At 42.5% G+C, this 20,725-nt stretch overlaps 1 protein-coding gene and 1 long non-coding RNA gene across 3 annotated transcripts in view; one reads left to right on the top strand and one right to left on the bottom strand.

The window, feature by feature from the left end:
• GAL3ST1 (galactose-3-O-sulfotransferase 1) overlaps nt 1-6,294 on the bottom strand; it is a 67,337-nt gene extending 61,043 nt beyond the window's left edge. The window contains exon 1 of the mRNA XM_075213091.1: nt 5,960-6,294. The gene's annotated coding sequence lies outside the window, so the exon portion shown is untranslated. The remainder of the gene's footprint in view (nt 1-5,959) is intronic.
• A 141-nt stretch (nt 6,295-6,435) lies between these two features.
• On the top strand, nt 6,436-19,842 carry LOC142108528 (uncharacterized). Of its 2 annotated transcripts, XR_012680170.1 has the most exons (4): nt 6,436-6,563; nt 19,256-19,373; nt 19,462-19,542; nt 19,632-19,842. It is a non-coding gene; the product is annotated as an uncharacterized LOC142108528 (long non-coding RNA). The 2 variants fall into 2 exon arrangements; XR_012680169.1 differs by lacking the exon at nt 19,256-19,373.
• Nucleotides 19,843-20,725: the final 883 nt, after the last annotated feature.

Here is a 20,725-nt window from a genome sequence, read left to right as displayed (position 1 = left end):
CCAGCAGCTTCGCCCAGTGTGATAGGCCAGGGGAATCCATCCGTAGCAACCCTGATTCATAGGAAGAGGTCAGGGGTACCAACCCAAATACACCAATAACGGGGTACACTAGCAGCATCAGTTACCCAGACCCGGTACTGGATGCCGGTAAGGAGTCCAGTGGTGGCAGCATTTGTAAGCCCCTCCTACTGCAGTTAGAGGGCACATTTGGCATAACGAATGGGAACGATGGCAAAGTAAGCCCAGGCGGTTCCCAGCAACAACAGACAGGATGGTGTAAGCGGTCCATCCTGTCACAGGATGCTATAATTTGTTAATTTTTTGAAAAATAACAAATTCAGAATTAGATACCTATATCAAGACCTCCTATACTCAAATGAGGATAGACTGTGGAATACGATTAGTGCCTGGAGTCATGACATTCCCTCTAACTCTAATCCAGATGCATTTCTAACTCACAGTGCAACAACTAGACAGGGCACTGGTGCCCTCCATCTAAGTGGGAGTGACAATCGTCGAGTGGGCGTGGTCAACCTACTGTGGGGGTGTGGCTAGCTCTTTACAAGTTCTAGACCGCACTGAAACGCCCTCCCTCCCCATTCTTCACGTTCTGGTTTTGTAAGGATTTTTATGTAATGAGCCTCCATAGAATCACAGTACTTTCAATGCAGCTATCACATGCTAGCTGTATAAAAAATTAATTGGTTATCGAAATAAAACTCACTGAAACAATTTGAAACATAATTGTAATGGTACCATCTGTATCACACTGTGCCTTCCATCACAGTTTCCCCTCCACTGTGCCATGGAGCAATCATTATCAATCATTATCACACTGTGTCCCTTATCACCATCATACTAAATATATATATATATATATATATATATATATATATATATATATATATATACGTATATATATATATATATATATATATATATATATACATACAATATAAAGAGTATCTTAGTGTCCGCCATACCATACAGGGAGCATTCCTATGACCGCCATACAATACAGGGAGCATTCTTATGACCGCCATACTATACAGAGACCATTCCTATGACCGCCCTACTATACAGAGAGCATTGCTATGACCGCCATACAATACAGAGAGCATTTCTATGACCACCATACAATACAAAGAGCATTCCTATGACCGCCATATTATACAGATAGCATTTCTATGACCGCCATACCATACAGAGATCATTCTTGTGACCGCAATACAGATACTATCCTAGTGACCCCATATAATACAAAGAGCATTTTTGTGACTGCCTCACAATACCACCCCCTTATCATGAATTAAGCCCTCTTTAAAATTGTTAAATTCAGGATCATCATAAAACTCCTATCAACATTAACTCCCTCATCCAGTTTAATCATTAATCCCCACATCATAAATTAATATCATACATATTCATTAAACTCCCTCATTACCTTCTTCAGTCTGATCAAAAGACTGTATGTGTGTGTGCCCAGAGTGTCTGTTCCTGTATGTGTGTGTCCAGTGTATGTACCAGTGCATGTATGCCCAGTATCTGTATCTGTGTGTGTGTGTGTGTGTGCGTGCTCAGTGTGTGTAACTGTAGTTTCTGAAAAATTACTTACCATAAGATGTCCAGGGACAGCACAGCATGGCCTCAGTGTATAGAAAGTATCTGGATCCTGGAATGTTGGGGGCCGTATTTTGAAAAAAAAATTGGTACATGAAATTTAAAAAACTCCAACCAGCTCCAATAGCACCTACGTTTAATAATTATCCCCAACATTAAAGTAATAGTATTCCTATTTAATAAATAAACCTATTTCCCTCCCTCCAAACAGCCACAGCAATAAATTAAATAGCATTTACGTTTAATAAATATAACTATTTCCCACATCCATCCCCAGAATTAAATAATTCATATTCACTTTTAATAAATAGCCCTCCTCACCAAACTTAGTGCAACAGTTAATTAATAGCCCCAAACCACCCCAACGTTAAATTAAAGGTCCTGTCACCTCACCTTAAATTAGTAGACCCCACTATTAAATTAAAAAGTCCCGTCAGTAAATTAAATTGACCCACCATCACCCCACAAATAAAATAGTACCCATCAAATAATTAGTCCCCCCTAAACACCACCATTAAATTAACAGCCTACCTCCCACCCATGTACTAAGACACCCAACCTCCCTACCCTCATATCACACATTATATTCATACACCCCCCCCCCCACCTTCCCTCACACATTATGGCAGCATACCACCCCCCCCCTTCCCTCATAAAGCATAGTAGCATGTAGCATACACCCCCCTTCCATCATAGAAGCACACATCCCATCCCTCTCCACCCTCTATCCTAGCAGCACACATCCCCCTCCACCCTATCATAGCAGCACACATCCTCCCCGCCAGCAATCATAGCAGCACACCTCCCTCCACCCTCTACTATAGCCGCACACACCCCCCCTATCATAGCAGTACACATCCCACCCTCCCTCTATCATAGCAGCTCACATTTCCCCTCCCCCTCTATCATAGCAGCACACATATCCCCCCCCCCTCTATCATAGCAGCACACATTTCCCCCCTGAAGCTTTTTCTTGAAGTCCTACCTTCCTTCTTGTTCCTTCCTGTCAAGCTGTCGCTGCCTGGCTCTTCTCTGCTGCCTAGCAATGTCAGGACATCAGACGCTGAGTGGCAGAGGGCAGAGTTCAGACGGGAGGAGGAGCCGGTTGCCAGACGCCATTTTGGATGCGGCCGGCAGTCTGATTCTGAGGTCTGTCAGCTGTCAGTAAAAGAGGCAGGTAGCGGGCGGACACTGCGCCCTTTTGGGCTTGCGCTCTGGGCGACAGACCGCACCTGCACCTGCCTAGTTACAGCTCTGCTAACTTATCATGATAAAATCACGTGGTGGCTAAGTGGTTAGCACTTCTGCTTCACAGCGCTGGGGTCATGAGTTCAATTCCTGACCATGGCCTTATCTGTGTGGAGTTTGTATGTTCTCCCCGTGTTTGCGTGGGTTTCCTCCAGGTGCTCCAGTTTCCTCCCACACTCCAAATACATACTGGTAGGTTAATTGGCTGCTATAAAAAAAATTGACCCTAGTCTGTGTGTGTGTGTGTGTGTGTGTGTGTGTATATGTGTGTGTGTGTGTGTGTATGTTATGGAATTTAGACTGTAAGCCCCAATGGGTCAGGGACTGATGTGAATGAGTTCTCTGTACAGCGCCGCGGAATCAGTGGCGCTATATAAATAAATGATGATGATGAAATATTAAAATATTTGACATCAACAAGTTTACAAGAAATGCACATTAAAATGATTAACCGTGCCTACATTTCACAAACACAGAGGAAAAATTTTGTGTCTAGTGAACAAGGTACTTGCCCGAAATGCCGACATTCTTCAGATACCTTCTATCTTAATTTTTGGGAGGGTCGGAATATTACATGATTCTGGAGTAAGATTTTGTCCTTTCTGAACTCAAAATTTGGGACCGATCTGTGCGGAAACCCTATCCCTATAAATCTATGTAATTATGATGTTTGGAAGGATTTTAAATTTCCTTTTATTAACATTATCCCAGCAGTAACTGTTATATTCACTGTAGCTAAAAAGGCAATTTTACATAAATAGACCTCTTCTTCTTCCCCCTTCCTTACGGAAGTGAAGACAGAACTGTTGCAGTTTCTCTTCTTTGATGGAAGAGCGGCATTTCCCGATATATAGAAGGGAGTATGAAAATTTTAGATCAAATAGGGTCCCTACATAGAATCGTTATCGGAAAATCAGTAAAACACTAAACTCCAGGTATATGAGGCCACTACTTGGTCCTTATACAGAAAAATAGGGGCGGATGTTTGACACATTTTATGACTTAAGCATTCATAGCATCTTTCACATTGGATTAATCCTCCTCCTCTTGATGTTACAGGTGTTATGGATGGGTGGATCTTCTCCCTCGTCAGATCAAAAAGCTAATGGGTTGTGATATTTTATACCTGATGAAAATCATCCTCACCAGTCATTTTCTACTCAGATGTTATATGCATTACTATGTTGATGCGTATTTATCTAATGTCCCAGGCCTGTTTTGTTTTTGTTATATTTTGCTATAGGGTATCATGTGTTTTGTGCTCAATAACATTGTAATACCATTTAAATGCTAACATGATATATGCCACTCCATGCGATTACTTCCTGTGTATGTTTATAATTACATTTTTCTCAGTGTATAATTCATCCATTATATAGTAAGCACTCATTTGTATAGTGATCACAAGATGTCTAATATCTTTTCTTTGAAAAAGCAAATAAAATGTTTTGAAAAAAAAAAGTCAAATATATAATACGCATTGGTGACATTAAAGAGCACAGTACAAAAACTGGTTAAATGGTAGAAAAATAAATTGGTTGAGGTGTATTTGTCCCTCATTGTTTTGCTGCAATTAAGTCTTCTTATCAGCTATTTTAATAAAAGCTGAGCAAATTATTTACAACTAATTCAAACTTTAATAAATGTTGGGTGTTTTTTTATTGACATATGGGATTGTACATTGATCAGAAAAGGAGCTCTCAGATATGGAAAATCAGAGAATTGACGGTAAGACTTTGGGCTTTATTTATTAGAGGGGTGGAAAGTCCTATTTCTGCCCTGTACATCAATTGAACACCACCGGCGTTCAGATTCATCAAGGTCTCAGCCAGTGAAAGCTTCCACAATGTACCGCCACAATGCTTCTTCTGTTATCGTACAAATATTAATATTACAAAAATATATATTTTTGTTAATATTTTTCATCTATTTGTAAACAAGTCTGGACTTTCAGTTCCACTGCGCATGCGTACTTCCTCTCAGACTGGATCGGCGAAGAGGTGCGTTAACCCTTACCGCTTTTTCCTCCTTTCCTCCATATTTGCCTTCAAAAGGCTGCTCTGCATGGCCGACCTTCGTGGTCTTGGCTGCAGGAGTTGGAGTGCATGCATCAGGATTAATGATGGTAATCATTACCGCATGGCCTGTTGCGTTGCTACCCCCCATTCTTCCTGTGTCAAAATTAAGAAGGACTGCAGTATATGTAATAGCTAAATATTACATATGACGCCACTCTGCTACAAAAACTTTCTGTGTCTCCAAGTACATAAGAAACTCTATGCAGTGAATATTTAAACATACTCTGTAAAAAGCAGCATTGTGGGACAATTTGATGTCCTCATCTACCACAGCACTATGAGCAGAAAGCCAGCCCAGACAGCAACAGTAGATGTGTGCCCCCTTCTGCACCAAGCCTGTGTGAACTAGTTAGTTTTGCACACTATAAGTGACGACTTTGTCCTCTTAGTTGTAAAATTGGTAGTATATATTTGTTAGATTCATATATAATGCTAAGATGCAAATAACCCATGGCTCTCCAGCTGTTGTGGAACTAAAAGTCCCAGCATGCCCTACAAGCCTTTCCTGTGGCTTGTAGCTTTATACTGGTGGGAGAGCCAGTTGTCCATGCCTGTGGATTAAATGGTACACGAAGTTGGAGTACATTTAAGTAAAACACTGTATACTAAAATAAATATAAGGGTAGAACAGAACATGAAAAGCTTTTTAAAGCAAAATGTGTAATTCTGTATTTACTATCATTATACTAACATTTCACGCAGCGCTGCACAGCCAGTAAAAGGTGCAGACAGTAGGTTTTATTTGTTTTTACCGTGAATCATCCTCATTTCTAATGTCATCATAAATCTCTTCTGTTTGACTGTGAGACTTCCAACAGCACAATATAATTCAGCTGATCGTGAACAATGATGAATATATCACACAAACAATACTATATTACACAGTATTTTGACACAACAAAAGAAGCCTTATTATGTCCTTATTAACGTGTGCTGGTCTGCAACTTTTATTATTGGTCATTAACCTGTGGACAGTCACTCGTGTACCTCTGCAGTTTAGAGATGTCACTTACCTCTTCCACTGGGGGTCTCTAGAGTGCTTTGTGTTTTCTTGTGAGATCGGGGTCCTCCTAATGTCTCATGTCAGACATTTCTTTCCATACTTTCAAAAGTCCATGCAGCCAAGACTGGGAGAATCATACTGAGTTACTGTATGATCTATCCTAAACGTCTGTTCCGTATTCCTCTGAGCCGAACCTCTCTCTCTCTCTTGTGTCCGTCTCTCTCTCACACACACACTCTAGAGGTCGTGTTTCTCCTCCCTTATCGCATCGCTCTTTTATCTTTTCTGCCAAATGCAGTTGTACTATTTATGTCGGTATCTCAGGATTTAAAACAAGAACCCTTGAATCCCGCTGCTAAATGCAGTTTCACTCTCTTCCTAATGTCATAGAATTTACACTGACCCCATGCCTTTAATGTTTCCATTCCTCCAAGCCCCGCCTCTCTCATATCTCTCTTTCTCTCTCCAGCCCTCTCTTTTTCAACACAGAGAGCTCATTCAGCTGCCAAGGGAGAACAATCCTTCTATTATTTGCTAACAGAACAAATAGCAGTCTCAGAAGCTAGTCTCTGGGGGTCCCAATGTCAGAGGGGAGGCTGTGCTGTGAGTTACAGGTGGGTGTTACTAATAGGGGCAAGCACTGTTATACCAGAATAATTCTAAAGGCAAGAGACCAGAGAGTGAAGTATAGTACACAGCTAGATTAAAAAGCAATAGTAACAAAAGGGTTTGTCAAGTTATAGAGCTGATATAGCACAGTCACTGAAATGTCAGTGATGTTAGCTACTCAGGAATAATTAAGGGGATATCACTATCAGCCAATGGACACCCGTTGCACTCTCTCTCTCTTCATGTGGTAGACATGAGGGTCTGTTAAGTTATTTTATATATAAAAAAAATTCATTTTTTTTTTACCATGTTCTTTAAACTTTATTACTATTCTTTTAAGAATCTGGAACTGGAAGCCTAAGTTCAGGCTTCCAGTTACAGTGTGCAGAGGGATCTTTCTGTGGCCTGGCAGTGGTAATACTCCTCTTACCACTGCCAGCCAGTATCGCTGGGGAGCTGAGCATTGCTCACTTACCCCAGCAACCTTTTTTTGTTAAGGTTGAAAATGGAAGTTTTCTATAGCTATGATAATAGAAATATGTTGTGAACAGAGAGAACTTACAGTTATTTATAAGAGTTAACCCATCACATAATTGTGGGGAGTAAGGGATAAATCATAACTGCAATGTAAAATGTGAAGACAGAAAGTCTGTTGTATGTTCCAGTGTGAGAAGATAGGAGTGTCACCTGTGGCAGCTTCAAAGAGCCCCTGCTGTGAGATATAGCCTGGCCTGGGATGGAGTTTGGCACCTGAATAGACTTTTAGGAACTGCTCAGCATGGTGTCTGGTTCACAGAGGCCATGTGCCAACTTGGCTATACTTTATATAAACAAAAATAATTCAGTTTTAAAATATGCCACTTAAAATCAATAAAAAGTAATGATCAACCACATATTCCTCCATAGCATGATGAAGGGCAACTCATATGTCAAATTCAGAATTCTGCTCCACAGAGAAGTTAAGGAAATGAGTAGAAGCTCTATGATTACACTATATCTGGGCGTGTTTGATATCAAAAGATGGACCAATTCATAGGGGATTTATTAATAATAAAATTGGATTTGTGTGACGCACCACAGAAAAGTTATGTCACATAGTAGAATTAGTTAGCAAATCAGGCAACATGCAAATGGTGATTGAAAAAGTGTCACAGGCACAACCCCTGGGGGTAGGAAGAAATGTGGAAGTGTCTTTAAAAAGCTGAGACTAGGTACAGCTAATTGTCAGACTTTTGGGAAATCAATTCACATTGATAAGCTGTCCATCTTCCAAGCCAAGTTCCCTTGGCCAGAATATACCACTTATTTTTAAGTTATGCTCTGAATTCAATTCCTTTTATTCTAAACTGCTTTTGCTTGTGTATGTTATGTCAATTTATTGTTTATTAATTATTTTTTATATCTGAATGCCCTATACTTTTGTATATTAAATCTATAATTTAATATGTTGCGTCCTTGATACTCTAACAAATCCATTAGCCTGTTAAGAAGAAATAACTCGACCAAGTTAACCCTTTGAATGTTAGTGTGTGATTTGTTGATACATTTGATTAACAAGCTTAGTTTGTGCTTGCATTTACATTTGTGTAATAGTCTGGAGGTGTGAAGAGTTAAGCCTTTGTTTGCTGGTGTGGGCCTTGTTAGCCTATGGGTAGCTAGAAGCTGTATGGGACAGTATATTGGGGTCATATTGCCCGTATTCAATAGATGGTGGCAAACCCTGAAGTATATGGAGTGTGAGAGGGCTGTGTGGAGGCGATTCAGTAGGTCTATAACCTGTGTGATAGGTAGAGAGAGACTGCGGGCTGGAATCGTGTGTGACCTCATACAGCAAACACCCCAAAGTCAAGGCAGCTGAGAGCGTGTTTGTGACAAATTGGCGGCATAGAGGTGGAATTATTTAATTTCTTAGAGTATTAAGTGCATGGTTTAAGCAATTAACCCTTGCACTTATAAACGGATTGTAACCTTGCGAGGAATACAATAGTTTTACAAGGACAAAACTCAGTGCTTATTATTATTTTGAAGACATACGTGCAAAGCAGTTCCCTTTCCTCTCTCTGTTTTTTCTTTTCTATCTTTTATTTTGCAAAGTAACTGAGGAGATGGCTGCGGCATATAAATGCATGATGAAGAAGACGCTGATTTCATAATGTAAGGATGGAGGAATTCCTACTGGTGGCAAAAGCAACCAAAATGCAGCTTATATGGCAGTTTAAATTTAAGGAAGCTGCAGAGCGCTAGGTTGTGGAAAAGCGCGCTGCTATGGAGGCAGCAGAGTGCCAGGCAGAGCGCCATGCAGAAAGGGAAGCTGCCGAGCGAGAGGCCGAGAGGAGATATGAGCTGGAGCCAGGGGCGGGCTAGGCCGGGGGGCAGTGGGGCACTTGCCTCCCGGGCTGGACAGACAAAGTCTGTTTTGAGCTGGTCTCCTTCTTGGTGGCTGGCCCCTCCTCCAGAACCAGTCACCTTCCTTCATTGGCCGTGGATCTGTAGATCCGTCCATCCTCTGCTCCCCTCCTTCCCCTATGTGTGACTTTTGTGAGAATCACATGGGACGCGCACCACGTGACAGGTGCCGTCCCATGTGCGAACGTGTGAAACAAGGTAAGTGCTGTGGGATGTTAATAATATGTGTGTTGGGGGAACATGACAGCATTATATATATGTGTGTGAGGGAGGGGAGACATGGCAGCATAATGTATGTATGTATGTATGTATGTATGTATGTATGTGCGTTTGTGTGTGTGTGTGTGTGTGTGAAAGGAGGGGGACATGGCAGCATAATGTATGTGTGTGAGAGGGGGGACATGGCAGCATAATGTATGTGTGCGAAAGGAGGGGGACATGGCAGCATAATGTATGTGTGTGTGTGAGGGGGGACATGGCAGCATTATGTGTGTGTGTGGGGGGGACATGGCAGCATAATGTGTGTGTGGGGGGGACACATGGCAGCATAATGTGTGTGTGGGGGGGACATGGCATCATAATGTGTGTGTGGGGGGGGGGACATGGCAGCATAAGGTGTGTGGGGGGGGGCATGGCAGCATAATGTGCGTATGTGTGGGGGGGACATGGCAGCATAATGTATGTGTGTGAAAGGAGGGGGACATGGCAGCATAATGTATGTGTGTGTGAGGGGGGGACATGGCAGCATAACGTATGTGTGTGGGGGGGACATGGCAGCATAATGTGTGTGTGTGGGGGGGGACATGGCAGCATAATGTGTGGGGGGGGGGCATGGCAGCATAATGTGTGTGTGGGGGACATGGCAGCATAATGTGTGTGGGGGGGGACATGGCAGCATAAGGTGTGTGTGTGGGGACGACGACGACATGGCAGCATAATGTGTGTGTGAGGGGGACATGGCAGCATAATGTATGTGTGTGGGGGGGGGGGCATGGCAGTATAATGTGTGTGGGAGGGGGACATGGCAGTATAAGGTGTGTGTGTGTGGGGGACACACATTGCAGCATAATGTGTGTGTGGGGGTGGACATGGCAGCATAGTGTGTGTGTGGGGGGGGGACATGGCGGCATAATGTGTGTGGGGGGGACATGGCAGCATTGTGTGTGTGGGGGGGACATGGCAGCATAATGTGTGTGGGGGGGGGACATGGCAGTATAAGGTGTGTGTGGGGGGGGGGACATGGCAGCATAATGTGTGTGTGTGGGGGGACATGGCAGCATAATGTGTGTGTGTGGGGGGACGACGACATGGCAGCATAATGTGTGTGGGGGGGACATGGCAGCATAATGTGTATGTGGGGGTGGACATGGCAGCATAATGTGTGTGTGGTGGTGGACATGGCAGCATAATGTGTGTGTGGGGGTGGACATGGCAGCATAGTGTGTGTGGGGGGGGGGGGACATGACGGCATAATGTGTGTGTGTGGGGACATGGCAGCATAATGTGTGTGGGGATGACGACATGGCAGCATAATGTGTGTGTGGGAGGGGGGGGCATGGCAGCATAATGTGTGTGTGTGGAGGGGGGGTGTATGTTAATATAGCGTGGGAAATTGGTCTTAATATAGTGTAGGAGGTAGGCTATTTAATAGTGGGGCTAATTATTTAATGGGTGCTATTTAGTTGTGGGGTGATAGTGGGGCTATTTAACAGTGGAGCCTATTAATTTTAGGTGAGGTGACGGAACCTTTAATTTAATTCTGGGGTGGTTTGGGCTATTAATTGAATATGGGGCTAATTTTGGGGAGGAGGGCTATTTACTAAATGTGAATATGAATTATATAGTGCCAGGGATGGTTGTGGGTTATGGTTATATTTATTAAACATAAATGCTATTCAATTTATTGCTATGGCTGTTTCGGGGGAAATAGGTATATTTATTAAATTGCGATTAATTTAATGTCAAGGTTGTTTGGAAGGAAATAGATATATTTAGCAAACGTGTATATTATTATTTTAATGTTGAGGCTGGTTGGAGTTTTCTAAATTTCATGTACCCATTCTTTTCCAAATAGGGCATCCAATATTCCAAGATCTAGACAAGCAGCAACTGAGCTAAAGATACCAGCAGCCACAGGTGGTGAAAGTGACAAGACAGGTAGGAGAGAGCAGGACCGGCTGCCAACTGTCCTGAATCTGGTGGGACAGTCCCGAATTTGGGTGACTGTTTCGCTTAGTACAGTTGGCAGGTATGTCCCACTTCACTGTGTACTGCTTGTGAAGGCAGAACTATGTGCACCTAACAGTAGTGCACACAGTATTGCCTGTGCATTTGTCTAAAATGATAACCATGTTACATCATAGGGAGTTACCCTGTCTAAAGTGCCCAGGCCCCCCAGAGCCTTAATCCAGCTCTTTGCCTGGGCATAAAAATATATATATGGATTAAGCAACACTAAAATACCCTCTTTTTATATAGATAAATATATATTGTACCAAAAACCACCCTTTAAGGATGGGCCGCTATTTATGTGCCAGTGCTGTGTGCTTGCCCCCCGGGCTAAAGTCTTCCAACCCTCCCCTGGCTGGAGCTTGCCAAGCTCCAACGCCAGCCAGAAGCCAGAGAGGCTGGTATCAGCAGACCCCGTCCAGAGAATTTCCCTGTATTGGAAAAAGATGGGGATTTGGATGCTTTTTTGCGATGATTTGAAAAGACATGCCGACAGTATGGACTGCACAAAGGTCAGTGGGCACAGTATTTAACCCCAGGTTTGAGAGGAAAGCATTAGAGGCCTTTGCAGATTTTCCACCTGAAATGGACGTAGGATATGAGGCTATCAAAAGTGCCCGGTTGCAGCGTTTTAATATCACGCCGGAGGCACACAGACAGAAATTCCGAGATTTAAAATGCAGTGTCTCTGACACTTATTCAGGACTTGTGGCCCAACTATCTGCTTATTTCAATCAGTGGATTGGAGGGTTAAAGATCACCACCTTTGATGCTCTGAAAGATTTAATGATCTAGGAGCAGTTTCTCACTTTGTGCCCAGCTGATGTGAAGGAATGGGTAGTGGATCGGTACCCTGAATCATCTGCGGAAGCAGCTAGACTGGCTAACAAGTATACTGCAGCTAAAAGAGGGACTTTTGTGCCAGGGCAGTCTGCCTGGAAAGGGGGATGGCCAGGAGGATCAACGCCACCCCCCCTCAACACCATCACCCCCTGTTTCTACACCTTTTGGAATGGTTGGGACAAAGCCTGTTTTGGGAGACACCTGACGATGTTTTGTGTGCAACCAGGTGGGGCACATCAGTACCGTTTGTCCGGAAAAGAAGAACACTTCACCCTCCTCTGCGGGGGGTACACTCCCTGCAATCTTCTCCAGCTGTCCTGTGTGTTGCTGGACCCCAATGGAGCAAGGACAACCTAAAACCAGTCACTGTGGGTGACAAGCTAACTGTGGGGTTAAGAGACACTGGTGCGGATGTTACGCTAGTGTGTTCAGAACTGGTAGGGTTAGAGGACTTCATTCCAGGAAAGTGTATTTCTGTGCAATTCCGGTGGGTGGAATTGACCTTACTGTGCCTGTGGCCAAGGTTTACCTTGATTGGAGTGCTGGAAGAGGTCTAAGAGATGTAGGGGTATTGGATAATATGCCTGCAAATGTGTTACTGGGGGACAGATTTAGGAAGGATGCTGTCTCAGTATGTCTGTAATGATGATGTTAATGCCACATATGTTACTGTGTCAGAATCTGCCAAGAGTAACCACGTTTTTTCCCAGGTACCAGGATGTGACAGGGAAAGGGAATGTCGTATTGTACCTGATGCTTGTAATGATGATAATGCCAAAAGCAATATTGCATCAGAATCTACACTTTCTTCCACTGACATCTTGTCCCGAGGTAGGGACAGGGGACACTGTTACTGCAAATATTGGCATTGATTGAGGTGTAGATAAGATGATTGCTAGGAATGTAAAAGATAAGGGGACACCTGGGGGTAAATGTATCAATCTGCGGGTTCTTCAACACCCGCGTGTTCAGCCTCTTCCGCGATTAAATTTCAAGCGGCGCTGCATTGTAAAGGGAAGTTAACCCTTTACAATGCAGCGCCGCTTGAAATTTAATCGCGGAAGAGGCTGAACACGCGGGTGTTGAAGAACCCGCAGATTGATACATTTACCCCCTGATCTCTTTTGGTTTTACAGTGTATACTCTCTCTGGTGGCTTTGGAATGCAAAATCTCTGACACTTTACAATGCAGACCACAGATTTCTGTAATGTTGCTATGCAGAGACCAACGCTGCCTCTTGGAGTGCTGGAGAGGAAGTGCCAGGAGGCTATCACACCCCTGAACCAGTGCTTCTCAACCTTTTTTACACTAGGAACCCCCTACAGATTGGGTTTTTTTCCCGTGAGAACCTACAAATGTTTTGCAGTGCTTCAGGGGATCTACAAGTCAGTAAATACTTAACCTCAAGGGTATTAAGACAGTTTACAATAATTAATTCCTTGACTTCTAAAGTTTACTTTGCAAGAAACTAATGTTAATTTTATATATTTAACTGTAAGACTACAAATAGAGAGGAGCGCACATAGAGAAGGCACTAACCTGAATTCTAAACCAGGGGGTAAATGTATGATGCTCCGGAAATCGGTGACTTTGCAGGTAAAATTTAAAGTGGCGATGGCTTGTAAAATTTGAAGCGGAATGGCTTGTAAAGGCAAACTTGCCTTTACAAGCCATCGCCGCTTTAAATTTTACCTGCAAAGTCGCCGATTTCCGGCGAGTTGAAAAAATCGGAGCATCATACATTTACCCCCAGGTCTGGACATAGAGCTTGGCAATTCAGTATTCTGCAGTTTAAGCGGACAGTCCTTGCTGTCTACAACAGGATCCTCCAATACCCAGACCACTGTGGGGTGCTCCCAGGGTCATGGAAAGTCACCAAAAGAAAAAGAATGGACTGGAACACAAAGCAAGTGTTTACAATCCCACAAAAAGGATAGCAGGGGGGGCTGAAAAGATGGGAGAAAAAACACTAAGGGTGAAATTCCAAAACAGGAGGGCTGACGTTGATTCTTCTAAACTTGAAGTTAAGAGCATAATCAAGCGAGTGAAATAACAAAGAACCACCAGCAGACAATATATAACCGCTGGAGCCAAAACAGTCTGAATGTAAATAAGTATATTTTATTACCCTGAAGCTGGTGGTATGTTTGGGCCTGCTTAGATGTGCAGAGGGATTTTAAGTCTGGAATAACATTAGAAAGGTGAAGTCACAAGTCTGGTTCAGCATTAAGTCTGTTACGGTATTTCATTTTCAAAAAAGCGTATGCTGAAAAAGCTTTCTCACATAAATAGGTTGCTGGGAATGGTAGCATTAACAACATAGATTTTATAGAAAGTAGGGGATATTCATTTTTAATTTGTACCCAAAGGTTGAGAAATGGCTGACTTTTGCAAGATATTTTACAATTTAAATCGGCTGCAATTTCAAATAATGTTTCTTGCTCCCTCACGGTCAATTGTGACATTGAGGAGATATTGATCTCATCAAAAGGATTACGAATCCAATTATTATCGTTTGACATGACTGGAAAATATTCTCTAAATGATAAACAACATTTTTGAGATGTTCAGTAATGTTTCGTTTTAAATCTTGGATGAGTTGTATGTCGTATTCTGTCACAAAATCATGTTTGGTAGTGAAGCATTAAATTTAAATTGCTATTTATTTTTTTTATTTTTTTTAACATGGAGTCAATTGTCTTTCACATTAAAAACTATTGTATTCAGTACTATAAAAGGGGATCGTTTAATTAATTCATGGAAAAAATATCTGCTCAATATGCCAGCCTTGGAACCATACAGTATCTTTCATTACGCCAGAGGGGTCAAATGGGTGATCTAAAAAAAAAAAAACAAGCGCCCAAGAACGTTGCCTGGTGAGAGCCACCATACTAAAAGGTCTAGTATTGTGTGCCGGCTTGGCACTGGCCGTTCAATGTGTATGATTGTAGCAGAGTAACATGCCAGCTGCTCATTTCTTCACATAAAACAGTAAATAATCTTGAATTGGTGGGTCATGATTTTATTAAAATGAACAATTTTGACTGCATTGTCCAGCACTCGCTTTAACTTCTCAGGCATGCCTTTTGCTGCAAGAGCTTTTCTGTGAACACTGCGGTGAGTGCAAGATACGTTCACTGCTAATTTCTGGATATGAGCAATAAGCCCAGCATTTGCTTCTATCATGGATTTGATATCAGTGCAAATACCAACACAGTAAAACCAATCTAGGTGTTTTTCATCAAAATACATTTATTCAGCTTAAAAAGATCTTCACCTGTTGTACGTCCAGTCAAAGGTCAACATAATAATATATCTTTTTCTACAAAACCTTCATATATAAATATATATAGTACAAATCCCACCAGCATTGCTAGGTTAGCAAAGTCAGGACTATATTTGTAAGTCTTACAATCAGACACGATGAACGGCCAGTGCCAAGTCGGCACACAATACTAGACCTTTTTAATACAGGAACTGGCATAACAGACATTTGCATGGTTTGCTGTGCACTTCTGAACAATAATGAAACAGACTATTTTAATGGAGAACTGGGTGTCATCCTGACCAACATATTATGATTCATTAATTTTTATGATTAAGTGGAATGCCAAATCACAAACTGCACTAGTTGTTATACACATATAAGTGGAGATAATAAATAAAGGAATCTCAGCCAACCATTAAAGTCTCACTAACACATTTATTCCAAGGAGCAAGTGAATCCCATAAAGATCACCTCTAGTCAGCCATATAAGGACATTAGTAAAAGTAAATAGGTGACACATGGTAAATGCAGAGTACATATTATAGACTCTCTACTCCTTATCACATGAATCATTTCCAAAATGTACACTATTGGGAACCACATATTTTTTTTAAAGCAAACTTTTTTTTTTTTTTTTAAATCAAAAACACAAAAGCCCACCCTCCTAAGCTGGGGTCACATTACATCACATGTCTATAACTAACGTCTACAAAACTTCTTAACAGCTCAATTGGCAATTGCGGGATAATAAAGAGAAAAATATTTATATATAAAAGATCAATATTGTTGCAAGTAACCACCTTTTTTATGTGGGCTCATTGGAGAAATTTGTAATGCTATTAAATTGATATTGGGGCTGGTTGGGGGAGACAGGCCTATTTACTGAATAGAAATGCTATTAATTTAGTATCAGCAATGGTTGGGGAGAAATAGGTCTATTTTTAATATAAAATACAAAACAGATACTGTAAGGTTTCGCACCTAAGGAGACAACCTACACACATACTCAAAGATAGGACTCACAAACCAATCAATATGAAAGAAAGCCAGGAAGGGTAGGGCTGGTGCTACAAATAATCACCACCACCACCACCATTTATTTATATAGCGCCACTAATTCTGCAGCGATGTACAGAGAACTCATTCACTTCAGTACCTGCCCCATTGGCGCTTACAATCTAAATCCCCTAACATACACATACTCAGCCCGAGAGAGACTAAGGGCAATTTAATAGCAGCCAATTAACCTACCAGTATGCTTTTGGAGTGTGGGAGGAAACCCACGCAAACACAGGGGAAACATACAAACTCCACACAGATAAGGCCATGTTAGGGAATTGAACTCATGACCCCAGTGCTGTGAGGCAGAAGTGCTAACCACTAAGCCACCGTGCTGTGATAGAAAGATAGGGGTATATTAGTAACCTGGTTTTGTGCAAATAGACTATTTTATAGATTCTACTCACAAAAACTTATCACATATCACACAAAGTTATTGCAAGATACTAATTTTGACTGCTGTCATAGATTAGTTAGTATCCTTGTATTTAAATCGAGCTTGTGTCTTTTGTGACTGCCTGTACTTGTATTCTGTTCTGTGAGAAAATTTCCAGTCAGAAAAATGTCTGATAAGGTAAAGGCACCCTGTGCTAAATACTACAGTTAAAGTATTTATTGAACAAAAGAACCCGGGGGGCGCTTTGTATTGACTGTGACATGAGGGCCTAGGCCCTACATGCCTAGGCTACTGCACTTCTTATAGTGGAGGAATCGGCGTGGGCATCTTCTCTGGTGCAATCAGCTGCAACATTAGTTTAGCTGCTCGCTAGGCTGGCAGAGATACCAGCAGTTGCCACGGTTCTCCCCTCTGCCTCAGAAGGAGGAATCTAAATACCTGTACTAGGCCCCCCAAAACGGAGCCTCCATTTCATCATTTGTATCTGCAGTGGCAGCCAGAAGGACCTTATGGCTGAGGTCCTGGGACGCCGATACAGCCGGATGGCTCATTCCAACCCATTCTAAATTTAAAGAAGCTATATTTACACCTGCAGGTGGACAGATTTCACATGGAATCCCGCAGATCGGTAATATTTGGGTTTGTTAGAACACGAATACCTGGCATCGATAAACATCACAGATGTATACCTACATATTCCCATTTACATATTTCCCCTGTCTCCAATTTACAGTGGGCCCTTCCCAGTACCAATTGAGGGTGCTACCCTTCGGCCTGTCGACGGTACAAAGGATGTTCACAAAAACAATGGTGGCAATGGCTGCCTGTCTTCGTTCCATGTGGGTGAGAATAGTGCCCTATTTGGACGACCTTCTCATCAAAGCCACCTCTGCACAGCTATTACACCAGCACCTCGTGCTTACCATCAGGATCCTGGTGCGTCAGGGCCGAATTATAAGTCTACACAAATCTCAGTTCCCTGCCAGAGGATGACCTTCTTAGGGCTCATCATGGATACCAAGAACCAGAAAGTATTCCTCCCGAAGCACAAAGCACATTCATTGCAGGACACAATGATACAGGTTCTGGTCTGCCGCAACCATCCATGCAGCTCCTAGGCAAACTGGTGTCAACCTCCGAAACATTCCTTATGGTCAATTCAGATTCTGTTGCTTCCAGTGCGTTCACTCAAGCCGAGGGCAACCCTACAGTGATGGATGGTCCAGGTCCACCTGGAGGTAGGCAGCTCTCTTGCCCCGTGTTCCTGGTTCGTAGTACCACAGATGCCAGCCTGCAGGGGTGGGGGGCTGTGGTCCTACATCTCCATCTTCAGGACCTTTGGTCACATCAGGAGACCTCCCTCCCGCTCAATATTCTGGAATTGAAGGCCATGTTGATGCTCCTACAAGGAGTTCAGACCATCCTTCAGGGATCCCCGGACCGTCTGCATTCTGACGGCAGTGGTTTATGTCAACAGGCAGGGTGGGACCAGAAGTGTGGGCGCAATGAGAGTGGAATCTCGGATCTTGACCTGGGCAGGGTTTCATGTCCCCTCAATTTTGGCAGTATCCATCCCAGGCGTCCACAAGCAGACTACCTAAAGCTGGGTACACACTACAGAATTTTCCACCAACTTTTTATGCCGATTGATTTTACATCCGATCGCTCGGTCCATGGACTGCATATACACTAGCCTTGTTTTAGACGATAATGGGAAGAGCGGCCGTCCCGTTAGCGACTTTTTACTTTATTATTATTATTAATATTTATTTATAAGGCGCTACAAGGCATCCGCAGCGCCGTACAGAGACAAACAAAATCACAATACTGCCATGTTGTCGTGAGCAATGATTTTAATTTCGTACATACTGAAGCAACATTTGCGGGGCATGTAACGATATACCAAAGACATTAGCATAAAGGGGCAGAGCTGTCACTATAGTTAACACCCAAAGCCACATAAAAAGAGAAGGCAACACTGTCTCTTCATTCATTCCTATAAAATATTTAACTTGTAAAGTGCAATGCAATAATTATTCCCTAATAATAAAATCCCTTCGTATGTAATGGAATGCTCCATTCTCTGCGGGCATCATCGCTGATTGGTTCACAGCAGAAACAAACACCCATGTCCGAGTGTATAAAATGACAGGAGACTGTCTGGCGCCGAGGAGCGCAAGAAGATGGCGAGTGAGTAGAATGTGTCAGTGGGGGTTGCAGCTATGGAGACGGAGACAGTCAGAGATGGTGCTAGAAGGGCAAAAAAAAATTGAAAAAGTTAAGGTGGGGGGGATGCTCATGAAGAACAAAGACCAAAGCCAATGAGCGAAAGAGAGGTGGAGATGATGGTAAAAGTAGTGGACCAGTACGACTACAACATTAAAAAAAGGTAATACATGTAGTGTACCTATTTGAAGGACTTTATTTCATTCTAGTTTCACACAAAGCACTGCAAACGCCTGATATGTAACATAGATATTTTTTTATTTGTCAGAATGAAGAATTAACGGTGAGGCCAGTTTAGATACCACTGATACCATTAATGTAACACCTATCAAACAAGAAAAAAAAATATGTTGAATACTAAGATATCAAAGAAGTCATACACGGAGGTATTTCAGTAAACATATGTAGACAACTAAATGCTTTGGGCACATACCTGTACCGTAATAATTAACCAAAATGGCGCCTGTTTTCCAGAATGTACGGAGGTTAAGCCAGCTATAAATGTGACCGCGCCACAGGGACCACAACATAAACTGATCTTGAGCAGTGTGCAAGGTGAGCAAATGAGAGTATTTCTAGTGTTGGATATAAATTACAGATATAGAAGTTTAATGGTAAACAATTTTTATTTCCTTGTTTCGTAGGTAAAGAAATCAAAAGGGAATAGAAACCCAAGCGACATCAAGGAAAAAATTAAAAACCTTGAGAAAAATGTTGTTGAAATGTGTATGCTGTTTGGAACTGTTCTGCCACAAACCACTAGCACCTGTAAAGTGTAGTACTATTTTTTTCACTTGTCATATTCTGCCATAAAAAAAGTTTTGTACTTTTTTTTCCTGCAATAAAACTGTTGCATGAACACTGTGTGGTTTATTATGGGTATTTTACAAATATTAGTTAATTAAGGTTAATATGACTTTATAAAGTTTAATAGTTTATAAAGGTACAAGTTTATAAAGGGCAAATATGAATAGGTTCCCAACATAGATGCAAGGGTAATAACACACATGCTTTACACAAGTGTATTGGTCTGCAACCAGACAAGTGCAATACACATGTATACAAAACACAAGTCAGTGATGTGCTGATACCGCACCACGTGGGACTGGTACAGGCATCATAAATTTACATACACACGCCCCCCAGGTCGAGGACGTATCGGAGGATTGTCGTGGATCAGTCAGAAATTTATACACACTACACAATGGAAAAGAGATTGGAACGAAAATATTGAACAGTATGACCAACCAAATGAGGCGACAATCGTCCATTTGGGCAGATTTTCGAACATCGTGTCACAACACACACTGACCCGACTTTCGATCGAGCGGGCGTATGTCAGCTGGTTGAGCCGATTATTGGACAAAAACCCTGTAGTGTGTACCTAGCTTAAGCCTACGTGCAGTAATGCCAGGGGAGTGGTCGCTCCATCAGGTTTTCCAGTTGCTGGTCCTGAGGTAGGGTCTCCTGGACCTCATGGTGTTGAGGCACAACCAGCGGGTACCCAGGTTCTGCTCAAGGGTCAGAGACAAAACCCTAGGACTTCCGGCTGGGGTACCTGTTCCTTCCATTCCGATGCTCTTCTGTGCCCCCAGAAGGGTCAAGCGAGGAGGACTCCAGTAATCCTGGTGGCTTCTGTTGGGCCTCACTCATAGAGTCTGGTTTGCAGACATACAGTTAATTGCGGTGAGTCAAGGACACTGTCTACCAATTCCAGACGACTTCCTACTCAAAGGAC

Source organism: Mixophyes fleayi, chromosome 1 (assembly GCF_038048845.1).
Source record: "Mixophyes fleayi isolate aMixFle1 chromosome 1, aMixFle1.hap1, whole genome shotgun sequence".
NCBI lineage: Eukaryota > Metazoa > Chordata > Amphibia > Anura > Limnodynastidae > Mixophyes > Mixophyes fleayi.
Note: the sequence above shows the minus strand (reverse complement) of the source record. Positions and strands in the feature narration are given on the sequence as shown.